Raw genomic sequence first — 17,594 nt, forward strand, 5'->3', positions numbered from 1 at the left:
GTGAGAATCCCATGAGACACATACATACCATCACAACAGGATCTCAGTCGTGTTGATGTAAAGAGTGACTTGCACATAAGCTACACAAAGGACAGCTGAGTTTTGCTTTGCAGCCATGTTGTCCTTCCTTTCGGGACCTTTCCAGAGACCTTTGGTTTTCCCGTTTCCACTACCGCCCTCTCCTCTGCTTCCCATCTACTTCCTCCTAGTGTTTAGAACTCAGTTCCTTAAGGAAACCCGACGGGGTGGGGCTGAGCTGCTCCTTCTCTGTGCTCCGGCAGCACCTCTCGCACGCCTCTGAAATAGTCGACGAATCTGTCATTTTCTTGTCTGACTCTCCATCTAGACTAGAAGCTCTTTCAGGCCACAGGTGGGCCCTGACTTGGCTTTGTCTGGCAAGTGCCAGATGTGTGGCAGGAACACAGCATTTAAATGCATAGATACGGGGACGCATGGTCTTGCTGGCATTCCCAGTGGCTTCGGTGGACTCTGTATTTCACGTCTTCTCTAACCCGGATGCGTGGCTGGTGCCCGGGGTTGATGAGAAGAAGCCAGCAGGGTGATGGTGGTGGATCAGTCATCTTGACCCACTCACACTCACCCAAGAGGACGCACTGAAGGAAACCGGGGTAGCTTAGCTAACCACCGGGTTGTAGAGAGGTGACCTTCAGTCTCAGGATTTTTAAAAATTCTGGCATGGATCTTTGGTGAAATTATAAAACAATGTCTTCTGAATTCACCGAACGTCTCAGATAAAACTTCCATTTAGAGTAGATTCTAGAGCTTGTGATTAGAATGGGGCATTCTGTTAACCTAGCGAACTCATTCGCGTTTTTATTTCCATTGGTTTTCAAATAACTGAAAGAATTATTTGGACATATTTTCCCCACACTTGCAAACTGGCTATTTATAATGTAGACAATGGGCAGATGTGGATAACTTTTGAACCGTGCTTTTAAAAAGACTGTTTAGGCCGGGTGCGGTGGCTCATGCCTGTAATCCCAGCACTTTGGGAGGCAGAGGCGGGTGGTTCATGAGGTCAGGGGTTCAAGACCAGCCTGCCCAACATGGTCAAACCCTGTCTGTACTAAAAACTACTAAAATTAGCCAGGTGCAGTGGCAGACACCAGTAATCCTGGCTACTCAAGAGGCTGAGGCAGGATAATCGCTTGAACCCAGGTGGCAGAGGTTGCAGTGAGCTGAGATTGCGCCACTGCACTCCAGCCTGGGTGACAGTTGAGACTCCATCTCAAAAAAAAAAAAGACCGTTCAGCCAGAGAGTGAACAAGCCCCAAAGAGCTGAACAGTGAAGATGGCCTTAATGTCAAGTGGATTTTTTCCTTGTTTGTGATAGTAGCCTCTGTCTTACATTCATCAAATGCCTTTATGCAGTGAGGCAACATAGTGACTTAGGGCTTTGAAATCAGACATTCATACATTGGTGCTGGCACTCACTTGCTGGCTGTGAGAGTCTCACAATTGATGTTGTCAGTCTATCCTCTGTTTTCTTATCTTTAAGATGAGGATAAAATAATATCTAATTTACAGTTGCTATGTGGATTAAATGAGCAAATGCATACAAAATAATTAGCATAGTGCCTGACACCCAGTAAAAACCTTAATACATCTTTGCTACTATATGATCGTTTCTTTTGGAACCTAACGGTGCAGGATTGACTGGTTTCTAAGTGTCTTTCACTTGAGGATGCAGACAGAGCCAGCAGGTAACTCGTCTAGTGCCGCCTAGAGTTAAAAGCGGCTTTAAATGGGATTTTTGGCCTAATATTTGGTACTCATTTATCAGAAATCAAATATTCCATTTCTTACTGATTTTGGTATGTGCTCTGCTAAGGAAATCCACAGAATTATTCATTCATCTAAGTGGGCTCATTTGTCCTTGATCTTCCAACTTAGGAAAAAGGGTAGAGAATCATTATGCAGTCAGTATAGACAGCGTTCCTGTGGAATAGAACTCGAAGAGAACTTGGCTTTACTCAAAATCAGGAAAACTGTGGCCTGTGTAATCAGACACAGCTTAGTCTGAGATACTTATGTTGACTTCTCAGTTGAAGGTAAAAGAGAAAACTCCTCTTCTGAGCTGCGAGTTCAGCTGTGTGTTTATGTGTTTGTGCATGCCGTAAAAACGAGTCTCTCAGAAACACAATGTGAGAGAGGAACGCTGTGAAAGGAAGGTCCATCTTTCAAGGCCAATTTTGAAAGTAAAGCCGGTAGGCTCTCTCCTGCCAACCAAGTGCATGCCCTTCCTTTGGTGAGTTTGGAAAAGTAGCGATGGACCCAGCAGAATCTCAGGTCAGCACGGCCACCCAGGTTGCGTAAGAAATAAAGGGGGTTGGTGCTGGAATCGGAGGTCCACTTTTCACATGTGTTAATATCTCAGCTGCTACGAGCAGATGGTTTGGCAGCCAGGCCTGGGGCTCCGAGACGACAGCCTGAGTAGAGGAGCAGAACGGGTTTTCCCTCCTGCACACACCTCCTGTGAACCTGCACCAGCCAGGATCTGGGAGCTCAGAGCTGCCCACCTTTGCGTCATCTACGCGAGTTTCCATTTTCCTTATTCATTTGCAACACATCCTTTCCCTTCCTTCAAATCCAGGGAAAAATAAAGAAAAACCGAAATGGTACTGAGTACCTTGCTTTCTGTGGTATGCCCAACGAATTGAACTTCGAAAGCCTCTTCTACTTAGGATTCCACAAGTCTTGGCTTTCTTTAGTCAAAGCATAGCTTCTGGAGCATGCAGAACTTGTTTTTCCATATGGTACACCCTGCTTGATGTGGGTGATTTAAACACATGGAGAGTTACACAGAATGTTTGCTTGGGATGCCAGAGGCATAATAAATAGTAGTGTACCATCCTGGCCTAAGGGCCAGAAATGGAGGTTTCCACTGCGAGGTGCAGCCATGCGCGTGCTCGGCTGTCTCCAGGGTAGCTTGGTGGAGCGTGCTTGCGCTGGGGCTGCGCTGGGGGCCCGTTTTTAGAGGTGGGGTTTATGGCTTCACAGTCCTGGAGTCAGGCCATCCTGGGAGGTGTCTGTTAAGCTCCCAGGCAGTGGCACAGGCCTGGGACATAAGCACAGTCTGAGAGCATGCTTCCTAAAAGGTAGTGGAGTTCGGGTGTGCTCCGCTATCTTTTAGGATATGAAAAAGGATCTCTTTTCTCTCAACTCTCTCTCCTCTAAGGAAGTAAACCATTGTTGTTATTGATGTTGTTTTTGTTTTTTAAGATGGTCTCACTCTGTCACCCAGGGTGGAGAGAAGTGGGATGATTGTAGCTCATTACAGCCTCTACCTCCTGGGCTCAAGCAGTCCTCCCACCTCAGCCTCCCAAGTAGCTGGGATCATAGTTGTGTACCACCATACCTGGCTATTTAAAAATTTTTTTTGTAGACTGGGTCTTGCCATGTTATCCAGGCTGGTTTCAAACTCCTGGGGTCAAGGAGTCCTCCTGCCTTGGCCTCCGAGGGTACTGGGATTACAGACATGAGCCACTGCATCTGGGCGGAAACCATTGTTTATTGAGCACATACTTGGTATGCTGGTACCTGTGTCAGTGTTACCTTGTTTAGTCCTCAGAGGAACCCTGCCTGCAAGGGTGCCACCAATTAATATTTTAGCAACACACAAAAAAATCAGAAAACTGAGATTACACACACACACGCACACACACACACACACGCACATGCACATACACACACTTATATGTATACTTTTAATCATGTTAAATGTTAGTACAATAATTTATTTTTATTTTTATTTTGAGACAGGGTCTCACTCTCACCCAGGCTGGAGTGCAGTGGCGCTATCTTGGCTCACTGCAACCTTTGCCTTCCAGGTTCAAGTGAGTCTCCTGCCTCAGCCTCTGGAGTAGTAGCTGGGCTTATAGGTGCTCACCACCATGGCCGGTTAATTTTTGTATTTTTAGTACAGATGGGGCTTGACCGTGTTGGCCAGGCTGGTCTTCAACTCCTGACCTCAAGTGATCTGCCTGCCTTGGCCTCCCAAAGTGCTGGGATTACAGGCGTGAGCCAGCACGCCTGGCCTTCTTATTTTTAAATAAGGTGTTTAATATTGTTTCATTCCCCCAGTGGTTCGAGTGGACCCCACTGTAGAAACCAGTGCTGTACTGAGAGAGAGAGAGAGAGAGAGAGAGAAAGAGGGAGAGTGAGAGAGCGAGCGAGCAGATTTTAGGGCTCCTTGCATATTCTAACAAGTCTTACCCTAAATATTTGTGTATATTATTTAAAAATAATCTCTTCTCAGCCAGTGGAGATTCTTCTGAGAATTATCTTGCCTTACCCAAAGAACAATAAAGCCTCCTAAGTTCTGGCAAGGGGCGGGCTGGAGGATTTGCTGAGTGTTTTTCCCTTCTGCTCTTCCTCTTCCTCTTTTAAGCACCTTGGAGTGGGTTTCAAATGCCATTGTAATGCCGTTGGGAGCTCCTCAGTTGTCTTAATTGGCCTAGTGTTATCATGAGCTGTCAATCATAGAGTGAACATCTCTGATTCTTGGAGGAGATGAGATAGTTGGGATCGAACAACTCCTGGGTCTTAACTCAGTGCAAAGGTACCTGACAACAAAATTTGAAACTTCACATAAAAAGAAGTCTCAAACATAAACACAGTTTCACTCATTTGCGAGTCATTTTCTTCTGCTCACTCATTTTCTCTTGTATCTTTCTTGACTTTTTTAGTTATGAAAAGTTGCTGAAGCAGCATTCAGTTGAGCGCAGTCTAATTTCTTCCATCTGTTGTTAGACTGAACATTATTCTGAGGAAAGCAGTAGGCTAAGATCGAGTTCCTTAGATGTATATTACAAAATCTTCAATTTGGGGGAAAAAAAAAAGGGTCCTTATGACTCCCTGTAGGAGGATCACTCTGAGCAAATCTGTCACAGTTTCCAGCATTTCAGTGGTCCAGGAGGGTAGGTTCAGTAACCCATGGCAACACAGTGAATGTGGGTAATATGAAAACATCAGCTTCATTCAATTCTGCTGGTAGGAGGACTTGCACAATCTAGCACCTACATAATCCATGGAATGTATAAGATTTAAAGTAATATAAACAAAGGAAACCCCAGCTCTTTAGAACATTTAAGAACAGTCACAAAGCTTTATGATATATGCTATATATTTTTAAAAACACAAAATTGCTTTTAAACAATATATAATAGTTAAAAATGGTATCTTTTCTTAACACTTCCCCTGTTTTGTGGCTAGCTAACTAGCTGACACTTAAATTCTCTGTATACTCTACTAAAGAAATATAACACAAAGTTGTCAGCTTTTAACTAAAGATATGATTTATAGTTTCTCTGTATTTTTACCTTTAGAATCAAGACACCAAAAGAGAAACTTGTAAAATGAAAAAGGTCTAATTTACTTGTATTTCGTTTCCTAAGATGAGAATTTGTTAATTATTTGCATGTCTGCTTCTTACCATCTTCCTCTTTCTAATGATCTTCTGGGAGAGATGTGAGTAGTAAACTACCTCTTTAAAGCAAAGGGTTTAACAATATACAGCACATTAAACGTATAGAAATTGCATTCATCTGAGCAAGATGACTTTTCACAAATTTCTATTCCCTGCTGCTTTGAGTAGATGAATAGATTGTTCCTCGGGGGCAGATATTATTTTAACTGTTTAGATTCATTCTTAGTCATGCATTTTTAAAAAACTTTTTCCAATTGTGATTAAAAAGCACATAACACAGAAGTCACCATCTTAACTTTTTCAGGGTACAGTTCAGTGGTATTAAGTATGTTCACATTGTTTTGCAGTTTATCACCAGGGTATATCCTGGGAACTGTTTTTATCTTGCAAAACTGAAACTCTGTACCTGTTACATACTAATTCCTTGTCCTCCCTACGCCCGTCCCACGCAACCAGCATTCTACTCTTTGTCTCTGTGAAATTGATTACTCTATTGATTTTATGAAATTGATTACTCATATAAGTAGAATCATGCAACATCTGGCCTTTTGTGACTGGTTTACTTCACTTAGCATATCATCAAGGTTCATCCGTGTTGTAGTGTGTTTCGAATCTTCTTCCTTGTTCAGGCAGAATCGTATATTCCACTGCACGTGTGTACTGTGTATCCTTTGTTCATTCATCTGTTGATGGACGTTTGCGTTCCCACTGGTTTGCTCTTGTGAAGAATTCTGCTGTGCCCACAGATGTACAAACAACTGGCAAGTCCCTGCCTTCAGTTCCTTTATATACATACCCAGAAGTAGCATTTCTGGCTCACGTGGCAATTCTGTTTAACTTATTTTGAGGAACCAACAGACCATTTTTCACAGTGGTTGCACCATTTTACCCGCCAACAGTGTACAAGCGTTCTAACTTCTCCACCTCCCTGCCAACACTTGTTATTTCCTGGTGTTTTCTTTGACAGTAGCCATCCTAATGGATGTGTATTCTTAGTCATGTGTGTTGTGAAGTATAGATACTCATAGCTCATGCTGTGGATGATTTGTCTTCTCTGAGAAGTTATAAGAAAACTGGAGTGATCTCTGTATTCTCTGCTGCAGAGAGAAACATGATCAGTTGGAGTCTTTCTTAGAAGGCCACTGTCACCTGATTAATAACCAACATGGAAGACAGAGGCAGAGCTGATCAACGAAAGGGCTTCTAGTTTCTTGTGCTTTTATTTCAATACTGTTTTCTTATTTTTTCCTAGTGAGAGAAATATTTAAGTATGGGCAAAGTCAACTTGTAACACTTCAAGTTTCAACCTTGTTTGCAATGTGTGCTGTGAGGTAGTGCTGTGGGATATAACCATATGGGCCCTTCCCAAGTTGCTTAAAATGTGGTGAAGAGCATAGAGAGCATAGAATATCCTTGAGGGTGAGCTGCAGAAAGTGGGGTGTCAGATGAGTCCCCACCCCGGGGCTGTGAGGGGCGTGACGTGGAGTTGTCATGCCACGTTCGGCAGGGTCAGCATGGGTTGATTCTGTGCTCGTATTCTAGATGTACGTCCAGGAGGTAGGGACACTGCAGACTGTGGTTCTAGAACCATCTGTGGACCAGCATTGAGTTGGTTCCTTCTGCAGAATCATCTGGCATCTTGGCTTTATTCTCCAAGTATTTGTATCTTGGGATGAGGCCCAGAACTTTAGGTTTTTTCAAAGCTCTCGAGGTGATTCTGATGTACACTTAGGTTTGGTCGCGACTAATTTGGGATTGCCTGTCCAGGACAGGGAGCCTCTCAGCTCATTCTTTCAGATCCCCACTGCTCCCTCACATATGCAGCAAACCATTGTTGCCTGTTTGTGTCAGAGCCTGGAAACGTGTGCTTGTTTATTAGAGAGTCATGATCCATTCTTGTCTTGAAGCCCCCCCCCCCCCCACAGTTGGCTGGAGACATACAGGACACCACTGTGGGACAGTGAGATGTGGGTGATGAGGGGGGCTGAGTAGGGGGCCTGGACCTCACAGAGACTAGGACATGGGAAAGGATGTCTAAGGAGGCACAGAAGCCCTATCTATGCCCTTGGAAGGGCAGGCATCCCTGCAGGGAGGGACAAGAGAGGCTGGAGACAGGAGGAGTCTCCCACGCAGCACCCTCCTTCTAGAGGCCAGCAGATGAGAGAGACAAAGCAAGAGACGGGCGAGGCCAGGACCCAGGAGGACTTTGTATTTCAAGCTGAGGAGCTGTCACTTTATTCTGAGCTTAATGAGTCCCAGACAGACTTGAAGTAGGGGAGTGACATGTTGGGATTTGCAGGAGCGAGAGATCACCCTGGCTCAGGGTGGAAAATGGATTGTAGGGCCTCGAGCAAGAAACTGATAGGCAGGCAGTGGCTAGAGAGAGGCTTGCAAGGCTGACAGGGCCAGAATGTTGAGGAATTCCATGCCTGGCAGTGCCTGTCTCCACCTTGAAGCAGGAAGTTGGGTGGAAGAGTTGGAGGAAGCCATGGGCGAGATGCCAGTCCAGATAGCTGTGCTGGTATCAGAAGGGAGACACGTAGGCCTCCATTAGAGAGTCTCAGGGAGGCCTGTTGAGGCTGGATGCTGTGAATTTGTGCTGGCTTTTTTTTTTTTTTTTTTTAAGACGAAATTTTACTTTTGTTGCCCAGCCTGGAGTACAATGGTGTCATCTTAGTTCATCACAACCTCCGCCTCCCGGTTCAAGCAATTCTCCTGTGTCAGCCTCCTGAGAAGCTGGGGTTACAGACATGCACCACCACCCTTGGCTAATTTTTTGTATTTTTAGTAGAGACAGGGTTTCTCCATGTTGGTCAGGCTGGTCTCAAATTCCCGACCTCAGGTGATCCGCCCACCTCGGCCTCCCAAACTGCTGGGATTGCAGGCGTGAGCCACTGTGCTCGGCCGACCGTGGTGGCCTTAATTTGTATGACGGAGTGATTTTTATTTGTAGTGCTCTATAATCTGAGTGCCAAAGTGGGAATACCAGACATATGGATTTTTCTAGGTTTACCACTTTGCCAAGTAGAAGGATCTGGAATAACGAGGAAGATGGGTTTTCTTTTTCTCCTTCTGTTGTAACCTTCGAATGAAGCAGGGCTGATGGGATGTCTCCTTTGGGGATTTGTTCCTAGTGGAAACACAGGTTTGATATACGATACTCCTTAATCTTCTGAACGGTTCTCTAATAATGGTAGTCTGAATACTCAAAAAGGGAATCCAAATTAAAATAAGTACAGTGGGTGAAAATTGCATCTTGATCACAAACTGTCATTTCAAACTCGCTTGTTTTTTGATAGAGTTTGGGGTCTGGTCTTATTATGTTGCCCAGGCTGGTCTTGAACTCCTGGGCTCAAGCAGTTCTCCCGCCGTGGCCTCCCAAAACCCTGGGATTACAGGCACGAGCCACCTTCCCTGGCCCCAAACTCACTTTCAAAGTTGCTTGAAGAATAATTTCAATTAGAGTCTGTTATCGTGAAGAATTATTTCTGAAGGACACTTGCGCTCTTCTTAAGCTCTAGTCAAGAAAAATTGATCACCTAATTAAGCTTTTGTCAGATGTGACTTGCTATGTATATAATGTTCCACTTGACAATGTAATACATATAACTAGGACTAGAATTGCACTAATTTGGGATAATTGGGAGGAAGACCTGTCTAAATAAGTGAAAGATTTAAATTTTATAGAATGTTTAATGGAATTCAGTCTTACTGCTTTCATGTCCTTAGGCTATCTAATGAATGGATAAATTATTTATATTAGCGTATCAATGGTTCAACTAAGAGATTGCTCCTTTTAGTATTTGAAAACAGGTTTTTTTTTTTTCTTCTTGAATCATTGATATGGTGCCCTGAAATTTTGTGTATGCTACTTACTTCTGTTGGCTAAAGGAAAGGTAACCTTTAACCTGGCCCTATCCCATCATCTCCAAACTCCAAACTGGTAGATTTCAAATTAAAATGAAATTTTATGACATGGGAGAACCAAGTAATTCTGCATCCTTAATGACATGTAAGTCTTTTACTTTTTAAAAAAGAAATCTGTATTTCCACCACCTATATGAGAACAGATGTGTTTTTAAAATTCAAGAGGAAAAATACACAGCTAAATATTCAAGATAGAGAAATAAAATATTCAAGATAAATTGAAAGTACAGATTTTAACAATTAAGAACATAAATAATAAAAACATAAAACATTCAAGATAAACACTCAAAATGATAAATAAGTAAATATCCAAGAAGAAATAAATAAGAAACGTGTTGTTTTACCTAAATAATATTTTAGAATTCCTGATAATAATGTTTGCCACATATTGAGGCCCTAATAGGAGCCAGTGACATTCTTTCATTTAATGCGACAACCAGTCCTCTGAGGTTGTTGTTATGATATCAATTTAATGATAAGGAATTTGTGGTTGAAGGTTACTAATCAATGGCAGAGCTAGGATTCAAATCTGGATCTGGTAACTTTTCTTAGGATGAACCTTTAGTACTTCATCCTGCAATGTATAATTAGAGTAAAGCAAAAAGTGGGTTTGTTTTTTTGTTTTCTGAGACAGAGTCTTGCTCTGTCACCCAGGCTGGAATGCAGTTGTGCGATCTCAGATCACTGAAACCTCTGCCTTCCAGGTTCAAGAGAGTCTCCTGACTCAGCTTCCCAAGTAGCTGGGACCGCAGGCGCACACCATTATGCCTGGCTAACTTTCATATTTTTAGTAGAGACAGAGTTTTGCCATGTTGCCCAGGATGGTCTCAAATTCCTGACATAAGGTGATCTGCCCGCCTCGGCCTCCTAAAGTGCTGGGATTACAGGTGTGAGCCACCCCACATGGCCACAAATAGTGTTTTTTAAACAGAGCCGTAAAAAGTTAGGAGATGGAAACTGGGCATAAAGTATCAACCTACCCTTTTTTTTTTTTTTTTAAAGACGGAGTTTCGCTCTTGTTACCCAGGCTGGAGTGCAATGGCGCGATCTCGGCTCACCGCAACTTCTGCCTCCTGGGTTCAGGCAATTCTCCTGCCTCAGCCTCCTGAGTAGCTGGGATTACAGGCACGCGCCACCATGCCCAGCTAATTTTTTGTGTTTTTAGTAGAGATGGGGTTTCACCATGTTGGCCAGGATGGTCTCGATCTCTCGACCTCGTGATCCACCCGCCTCAGCCTCCCAAAGTGCTGGGATTATAGGTATGAGCCACCCCACACGGCCACAAATAGTGTTTTTTAACCAGAGCCTAGGAGATGGAAACTGGTCATAAAGTATCAACCTACTCTTTTTTTTTTTTTTAAATGGAGTTTCGCTCTTGTTACCCAGGCTGGAGTGCAATGGCGCAATCTCGGCTCACTGCAACCTCCACTTCCCGGGTTCAAGCAATTCTCCTGCCTCAGCCTCCTGAGTAGCTGGAACTACAGGCATATGCCACCACGTCCAGCTAATTTTTTTGTATTTTTAGTAGAGACGGGGTTTCACCGTGTTGGCCAGGATGGTCTCGATCCCTCGACCTCGTGATCCACCCGCCTCGGCCTCCCAAAGTGCTGGGATTACAGGTGTGAGCCACCGTGCCTGGCCCAACCTACTCTTAACAGAAAGGAAAAAGTGCTATTGGTGCAAAAATGGCAGCGTTTGGGAGGATCAAAACAACACGTCGTGATGAGTATTCTTTCCTCATTGACTCTGATTGCTTTTCTAGCCAGTAACTGATTCTTTGCACACATGTTGACTTTTCAGTTGGTTTTCTGAAAGCAGAGCCAATGCCAAACAGTGGCTGGAGGCCCGGATGTGGAAGAAGGCTGGCTGAGTGTGGGCATAGGCTCTTCATAGAACCAGCTGTGTAGCCTGGCCCTCATGCCTGGCGTCTGTGTGTCAGGTGTCAAATGGGCCAATAGCAGCACCTGCTTCATGGGATCGTTTGAGGATCAAATGCCTTCATACATGTAAAACCTTGAGGATAGCAACCTTTAGCTGAACATCACTGTGCTCAGTAACAGTTAACGGTTATTAATAAGCTTATAGTGTCAGTTTAGCAATAAGCCGCTTTGGGTCTCTAAAAAGGGGTCATTTATTTCTGCGAATTTTTGTTTGAGGTGGGAAAGACTTAACTCCTGGTAATTCCAATCTCCCCTGACCTATAGGAGCTGTTTTAAATAGTGTGTTTAAAATAGATTGGCTTTGCAGGCTAGACGTGGTACTTTTTCAGTGCACGTGTTACTGAGCTGGAAGTACCAATTAGTACTTAATAGTCAGGAGGTTGCCAACTGATGTTATTGGTGGGAGGTAGGAGGGTGTGTGAGTGCTGGTGTGACATTCCGGTAATTGCCTTGTTTTGCCCTGTCTGGGACTTACCCAAGGCTGTCCATCTGGGAGGAGCCACCATCAGTCTGTTCTCTCTACTTGCTTAAAACAGACTGACCCAATTTTCCACTTGCAGGTAAGTGAGCACGCCTTTCGGGAGGGTGCACAGGCATCCCACCAAGTTGTTGGGAAACCGCCTCTGTGCCTCTCCTTGCTGTGGTCGGATGGTCTTGAGAGGCTGCGACAGGACCAGCATGATGGTCGGGCTACTCAACAGAGAGGATACAATTGCAGAATCCTTCCCAGGTGAACAGAGGTCCCGAGGACGCCTGGTGTATTACTTCAGTGGTTCTGTTTCACATTGTTTGCTCATTGGCTTTGTGGAAGCTTTTTTTTTTTTTTACCCCCAACTCAGGTCATCTGTTTTTTGGTTTGTTTTGGTTTGTTTGTTTGAGATAGAGTCTTGCTCTGTCACCCAAGCTGAAGCGCAGTGGTGCGATCTCAGCTCACTGCAACCTCCACCTCCCGGATTCAAGCAATTTTCCTGCCCCAGCCTCCCATGTGGCTGGGATTACAGATGTGTGCCACCAAGCCTGGCTAATTTTTTGTAACTTTAGTAGAGGTGGGGTTTCACCATGTTGGTCAGACTGGTGTCGAACTCTTGACCTTATGAACGCCTTAGACCTCTCAAAGTGCTGGTATTCCAGGCATGAGCCACTGCGCCCTCCCTGGTCATCTGTTTTAAGTACATTTGTGTCTTTCACATGGGTGAGGACGGGGAGCCCTGACGGGGGGCATTTTGTATCTGGGCTACCCTCCTGTTCATCTCTGTACCTTCCCAGAGCTGCTCATGAGATGCTTATAGCCCCAGCGAGCTCCTTTCTGTGCAGAAGATAATAGACTGTTGGGTTTCAAACAAAATGAAACAACAACAACAAAAAAAACCCCACACAAACACAAGAGGCTACTTCAGGGCCTTCAGAAGTGTGGATTTTGCCCCCTTTAAGATTCTTGAGAACTTTCTCTTTCAGTTGGAGAATACTGTGAAGAGAATAACAGCGGCGAGCCTTGCTGTTCAAGGATTTATTAGAGATTTCAGTTATTAATGCCTGATCAGGATGGAGGTCTAGGACAAACTGGTAATTCTGCTGAGGCACAAATTTTAATCCCGTGTCCTGTGAACCTGGATGTGAATCAGTAACCCAGGGAGCCAGCCAAGCCTGTCGCTCGTGCCAACCCAGTGTAGCTCTGTGGGCCTGCTCTCAAAGTTCTGAGACAGGAGGGGATTATTTTTGGAAATAGTCCTGAAAAGAACACCAACCAACCACAACTGCTGACAATAGGAATTAAGAGAAAATGATGATGTCTGAGAAAGTCATAGCTCTGACTCAGAAGAAAAGAAGCTTTGGATAAAGTGTGAAATACAAAATTTGGTGATGGTTCAGATCTGTGACGTAACCCAAGCCCCAAAAAAGGAACTTCCGTAAGCATCTTGAGAATTCCCCATGTGAATATATTTCACTTACCATCTTAATTTTTATGCACAAAGTCTTCAAAGCTATCAGGCAGTGACTTAAATTTTTTTTGAGACGGAGTTTCACTCTTGTTACCCAGGCTGGAGTGCAATGGCACGGTCTCAGCTCACTGCAACCTCCGCCTCCTGGGTTCAGGCAATTCTCCTGCCTCAACCTCCTGAGTAGCTGGGACTACAGGCACGCGCCACCACGCCCAGCTAATTTTTTGTATTTTTAGTAGAGACGGGGTTTCACCATGTTGACCAGGATGGTCTCGATCTCTTGACCTTGTGATCCACCCGCCTCCCAAAGTGCTGGGATTACAGGCAGACTTAAAATTTTTAGTTATTGCAAAAATTACATGGGATATAGTCATGATCAGAAACATGGAGGTTTGCTTTGGTCTTGGGACCTCTGCGTTGCTCACGACTGGTGTCTTTTCCGCAGTGTACAGGATGCGACCGAAAGAGTTCAGTACCCCAAATAGCAAGTCCAGACCTATCATTAAGTCAGATATTTTATGCCATTTTTGATTTTGTGGTGATATTTACCCTCCGTTGAATAAACCTGTAAAGATTTAGATAAATGCGTTAGGAATTCAAGGAAAAGAATGGTCTGGGTCTGGTGGTTTAGAAGTAGTAACATTTTGTGTTTATATGGCGTGAAATGCGGTATCTTGGGTCACTGCCATACCTGAGTGTAGTTTGGAGACATAATTTATGACAATAACCAATCAACTGTTGGGCATATTTCAAATACCTTAAGTGAGACTAAGAAAGTGATTGAATCTCTGCCCACAGATGACACCAGGTTCTTCTGAGCCTTTTGTAAACATTAAAACCAAATGAACAAGGAAGTTTTTGCAGAGGATTCATAACCCTCACCCCTCACTGCCACTCCCACGTAAAACCAAAAAAAAAAAAAAAGCAACCACCGTTTAGCAGCATGGTATGCTGAAGGGCCATGACAAGTTCAGTGTATTTCTGAGGTCCAATACCTATTTGGTTGGTGGTCTTTTCACGGATCTGTGACTAATTTTATACAACTAGAAAATATTACAACCAATTATCCTAGCTATATAACTTTTTTTTTTTTTAGGACAGGGTCTTACTCTGTCACCCAGGCTGGAGTGCAGTGGTACAGTCTTAACTCACTGCAGCCTCAAACTCTTAGACTCAAGTGATCCTCCCAGCTCAGCCTCCAGAGTAGTTGGGACCACAGACATGTGCCACCAACCCTAGCTAAGTTTTTTTTAATTTTGTTATTATTTTTTATTGTTGGAGACAGGGTCTTACTCTGTCACCTAGTCTGGAGTGCAGTGGCTCAATCCTGGCTCACTCCTGGGCCCCTAGGCTCAAGTGATCCTCCTGCCTCAGCCTCCCAAGTAGCTGGGACTAGAAGTGCCTGCCATCATGCCTTTTTCTTGTTGTTGTTGTTTTGTTTTTGTATTTTTCCTAGAAACAGAGTCTCATTATGTTGTCCAGGCTAGATTCCAACTCTTACATTCAAGCCATCCTTCCGCCTCAGCTTTCCAAAGTGTTGAGATTACGGGCATGAGCCACTGCTCTGGCCATAACTTTTGTTTTCAAGAAGAAGAAGTTATTCTATTAAGCTTCAATATTTCGTTCTAAAGTTTAATAGAATAATACGAAGCTATATTTCTTTCCCTCTGATTTGGGGGAAGAGGTCATAATTTTTGGATGCTGTAAGTCAGTATTTCTGAATAACCAATATCAGTTCAAAGACTGATCTGGATCTGCACATTTTCTTTTTTTCTTGCATGATATCCCCAGAGGAATATGTGGCTTCTAGAGACAGCTTCAAATCAAAGAGGCTGAGCATAAGCCATATTGGTTAAAATAGAAATTTCTATTGTGGGACAATGAAAGTATCTTTGTTAGTATCAAAATAATTCTTAAAAATATTCATCTAGAAACTGTAGAGTTTGTTCTTGATGATTGTATTAAACCCAAATCCTAGCTTGTTGAGTCATTTTTAATTTCTCAAAAGATCTCCATTGATCATCTACTACAATATATTAATTATGGAACTACTCGCTGGGAATGGTGGCTCACGCCTATAATCCCAGCATTTTGGGAGGCTGAGGCAGGCAGATCACCAGAGGTCAGGAGTTTGAGATCAGCATGGCCAACATGGCAAAACCACATCTCTACTAAAAATACAAAAATTAGCTGGGCGTGGTGGTATGTGCCTGTAGTCCCAGCTACTTGGGTGGCTGAGGCAGGAGAATCACTTGAACTTGGGGGGTGGAGGTTGCAGTGAGCTGAGATTGAGCCATTGCACTCCAGCCTGGTGACAGAGTGAGACTCCTTCCTCCTGCCTTCCCCCACCAAAAAAAAAAAGAAAGAAAGAAAGAAAATTATGGAGCTACCGTATTCCTGGTACTCTCTTCTGTTGATTTATTCAGAGATACCTAGTGTCCATATGCAAGCAATGTATTAGTTGCGAGGTGTCTAGGAACAGTGGAAGACACAAGTCTCCTGTTTGCATAGATTATACAGACTATTATGAAAGAAAGGGACTGAAAGGGGATCACTATGCTGTAACGGGAGTGTTGTGCAAGCTGGATGTGAGTCTGTAGGGTAAGGTGAGTCAGGAGGTGCCGTGTAGGTTGAGTGACCTTAGAAACTGGAATGCTTGGACCAGTGAAAAGGGCACTATTAATAATAGCACAGGAAGAGCAGGCATAAGCTGCAACCATCCCAGGAAAATAGGCACGCATGGTTACCCTGCTCATGGAAGTAAGGAATTTGCATGCTCTTCAGAGGCAATAAGCAAGAAACTGTAGAGAGTGTTTAATCTAGAGAGTGGTATAATAAACACTTGCATTGTGGAAGGCAGAAAAGGCTTGGAGCAGGCAAGAAGGGAGCCATGGAGACAGGGAAGGGCTGTTCCAGGGATCCAGGCCTGGGAAAGGCCAACCTGGAGCCCGTGATGATGGTGGAGAGGCTGAGTGATGGGCGGAGCTGAGAAGTGCTTTGGAGACTCAGCTGACTGGCAGGCATCAGCAACTGTGAGGATGTAGCCGATGAGCAGGAAGGAGGACTCAAGGTGATACCCAGTTTCTGGTTAAGGGAGAAGTGCCATTTGCTTGGATGAAAATGCTTGAGGAGGAGCAGGTATGGGGTTGGGGACTTTGGTGAGTTCCATTTTAGGTATGTTGAGTTTGAGCTATGGATTCAAATATACAGTAGAAATGTTTGCTGGGCGTTTTTTCCTTTCTGTGTTAACCTCAACATCAGCCTGCACATACCAGTGTTGTTACTTAGCGCTTTTAATCCCTGTAAAGATCTTGAGCGCCTAGATTTGCTGTGATTCACTTAAGGGCTCATGTCAGTCTTGAATAATTAGTTACTGTTTTGAGCCTTGTGCAAAGTAGCATGGCTGCTCTTGTTGAAGCAGCTTCAATTTGGCTAGGAAATGGGGAACCCGGCTTCCTCCAACATTGTTTCCCAACTCCCTGTCAGAGCTGTGGAAGATGTGGGTGTTTCTGCAGCTTTAGAACGAAAGAAGTGTCCCATATGACAGCTCCTCATTTGAACAATATTTATAGCCTCTTGCAGAACACTACTTCAAAAATACCTAGGGTTTATAAGGCACTTACTCTACAGAGCTTGCCTCTATTTTTGCATTTTCCTTAGAATACATATGGAGTTGTCGAAAGGCAGATTCATATGCTAAATGACAATGAAAAACATATAAATATGACATTGCTTCTTGAATAGTTTATTGGTGAATGTTTGTATTAGCCAATGTTTACATTTTTAATGTGTGTCGATAGAAAAATTTCTCCTTAAGCTCCTGGATAATTTCTGAAGCAGATTATCTGGCTCACATGCACCATTTATTGGAGTTTGTGGACAGATACAAATACCATGCCTTTCCCCAGTGTATTTTAAGTATACCCGATTTACCTTAATACTGCAGATTTAGCCAAAGACGTAATTGGGAATGGCTTTTCTTAAGCCGGTCTAATTCTTACTTAAATTAAAGCATTTGCATAAAAAAGTATACGAAAAAAACCCAGAAGTTTGTTGTTGCTGTTTTGAGACAGAGTTTCACTCATGTTGCCCAGGCAGGAGTGCAATGGCATGATCTCGGCTCACTGCAACCTCCTCCTCCTGGGTTCAAGGAATTCTCCAGCCTCAGCCTCCCACGTAGCTGGGACTACAGGCACCTGCCACCATGCCTGGCTAATTTTTGTATTTTTAGGAGACACCATGCCCAGTCAAATCCCGGAAGTATTAAGACATTGTACATTGTGCCCCTCTTGGGTACTGCTGACAGCTTCAGTTATGTGGTAGTTAGAATTGTAGTAT

General features: G+C 43.8%; 1 protein-coding gene across 4 annotated transcripts in view; it reads left to right on the forward strand.

Moving 5' to 3' along the window:
* Window positions 1–17,594, forward strand: part of STOX2 (storkhead box 2) — a 231,670-nt gene that overhangs the window by 123,062 nt on the left and 91,014 nt on the right. The window lies entirely within an intron of this gene.

Source organism: Saimiri boliviensis, chromosome 3 (genome assembly GCF_048565385.1).
Source record: "Saimiri boliviensis isolate mSaiBol1 chromosome 3, mSaiBol1.pri, whole genome shotgun sequence".
Classification (NCBI taxonomy): Eukaryota; Metazoa; Chordata; class Mammalia; order Primates; family Cebidae; genus Saimiri; species Saimiri boliviensis.